The sequence below is a fragment of the Eriocheir sinensis genome, chromosome 11 (genome assembly GCF_024679095.1).
Source record: "Eriocheir sinensis breed Jianghai 21 chromosome 11, ASM2467909v1, whole genome shotgun sequence".
NCBI lineage: Eukaryota > Metazoa > Arthropoda > Malacostraca > Decapoda > Varunidae > Eriocheir > Eriocheir sinensis.
Genome location: NC_066519.1, coordinates 12,042,070 through 12,044,569, shown reverse-complemented (window position 1 = coordinate 12,044,569; position 2,500 = coordinate 12,042,070). Strand labels below are relative to the sequence as shown.

At 39.0% G+C, this 2,500-nt stretch overlaps 1 protein-coding gene across 5 annotated transcripts in view; it reads left to right on the top strand.

The window, feature by feature from the left end:
- LOC126996832 (band 7 protein AGAP004871-like) overlaps nucleotides 1–2,500 on the top strand; it is a 40,780-nt gene that overhangs the window by 6,413 nt on the left and 31,867 nt on the right. The gene's annotated exons all lie outside the window — the stretch shown is intronic.

Genomic DNA, 2,500 nt, shown 5'->3' with positions numbered 1-2,500 from the left:
GTTTAAGGTAAAAAGTAAGCAAAATTAATCTAGAGAGAAAGAATTTTAAGTGTAATGTGTTTCCAGTGCAATTTTTTTTCACGTTTGAACATAAAAAAATAAGTTAGTCGGCCGTGACAGTGGAAAGAGAGAGACAGACAGACAGACAGACAGACACAGACAGACAAAGACATACGAGACATACAGACAGACAGACAAAGACATACGAGACATACAGACAGACAGACAGACAAAGACATACGAGACATACAGACAGACAGACAGACAGACAAAGACATACGAGACATACAGACAGACAGACAAAGACAACGAGACATACATACATGCAGACAGACAGACGGACAGACAGACAGACAAAGACATACGAGACATACAGACAGACAGACAGACAAAGACATACGAGACATACATACATACAGACAGACAGACAGACAAAGACATACGAGACATACATACATACATACAGACAGACAGACAAAGACATACGAGACATACATACAGACAGACAGACAGACAGACAAAGACATACGAGACATACATACATAGCTACAGACAGACAGACAGACAGACAAAGACATACGAGACATACATACATAACTACAGACAGACAGACAGACAGACAAAGACATACGAGACATACATACATAGCTACAGACAAACAGACAGACAGACAGACAAAAAGAAAAAGTGAGGAAGAAAACAAAACAAAAGAAAAAAAGAAAAGCAAAAAAAAGTTTAAAAAGTATCTGACCTTCATAAACAAAATAAGATGATATCGCAGTGAAAGCAACTCGTCCAGACCTTTTTTTTTTAATCTATTTCACTTTATTTAGTTAGTTTAGTTTAGTTTATGTTATTATTTAGTGTATTTCTCTATTACCAACCTTCCCTTATACCTTTTTTAGGGGTGAGAGTATATCGGATCTTTTAGCGGCGGATCACTGCGAATCGTGGCGCGTCGGAGGCAGAAAATTAGCAGCGCTCGATGCGACGTGAATTATGTAAAAGTCTTCGGAGGAGCCATGCCGCGTTCCACTTACTTCGCCTCCGTTGGTTATTGTTCTATTTCTGATCTTGTTGTTGCTCTTTTTCTTCTTCTTTGACTCCTCCTCCTCCTCCTCCTCCTCCTCTCGTCAATCCTATTCCTCCTCCTCCTCTTCTCACTTCTTCCTCCTCCTTTGTCCATTCCTTTTCTTTATTTGTGGGAAAATAGATAGACAGATAGAAAGATTGTAACAGAGAGAGAGAGAGAGATAAAGACACAGAGACAGAGAGGACAAAACGGCCTCTCAACATTGAACCAAACCCTGAGAACACTATTGCCTTGGTTATCTCACACTTATAGATTAGATAAACAGCTGCCGGCGAGATAGTACGCGTCCTAATGAAGAGTAAGCAAGGCGCGAATGTCTGTACAGGTTTTTGATGGGCAGGTATTGATTGAGGCTTACCTGTGATGGGACGCCTAACGAGAGGTGGTCAGTCTGCTCTTACAAGTGAAGCCAGAAACAGCAGCGTGGTGAGGAGGCCGCAAACAACGTAGAGGACGTAGTGGGTATAAAAATAAGAGTTAATTGATCGAGATTGTATAGGAGTACTTTGAAGGTTGAAAAATGAGGTAATAGGTAAAGAATTAGCTTGCTACTTTGTCTGATGGTACAGGTGAAGGCAGAAACAAAATAGACGACGTAGTAGGTATAAAAAAAGAGTTGTTAATTGGTGGGGTTTGTATAGGAGTACTTTGAAGGTTGAAAAATGAGTTAATAGGTGAAGAATTAGCTTGCTACTTTGTCTGATGGTACAGGTGAAGGCAGAAACAAAGTAGATGCTGTAGCAGGTTTAAAAATGAGTTAATTGGTGGTGTTTGTATAGGAGGTACTTTGAAGGTATAGGAAAAAGAATTGTTAGATAAGGAATTGATTTGCCAGAACTTTTAAGAGTTATAAAACGTGTAAGGACTTGTAAGAATTTGAGTATTACTGAACAAAAATTATTATTGAAACGGAAATTAAAACTTTGATAACTTAAACCCCTTATTATCATGTCATTTAATATTGACACGTAATCAACAGCAGACTTTAAACTGTTATTCGCCCTTTTTGAATTTTGAGAACTTGAATTCCAGTTTCTTCTTGCCCTATTTCCATTAAGAAAGAAAGAGAACATGAACGACGTAGCCATCAACCGGTAAGAGCGGTTAATAAAAAGTTTGTATATAGGGAACGCATATCGGGAATTGACATTGTTGACCTCTATTGTTAGAAATGATATTAGCGAAATTTCCAAAAGAAGGGCAACTTTGTAATACGGCGGGAAAACATTAGAAAGCTTAGCATAACTAGAAACAGAACATCCATAGACAAACACTTGAACATTTCTGAAACCTCTTAAACCCACGCTAACCCACATTAAACCATTCCTAACAGATTTCAACCCTTCCTTAGCCCGGTAGCAGCGACGGGCCAAATTTGTGGCTTTACCGTGTACCAGCGACGGGCCA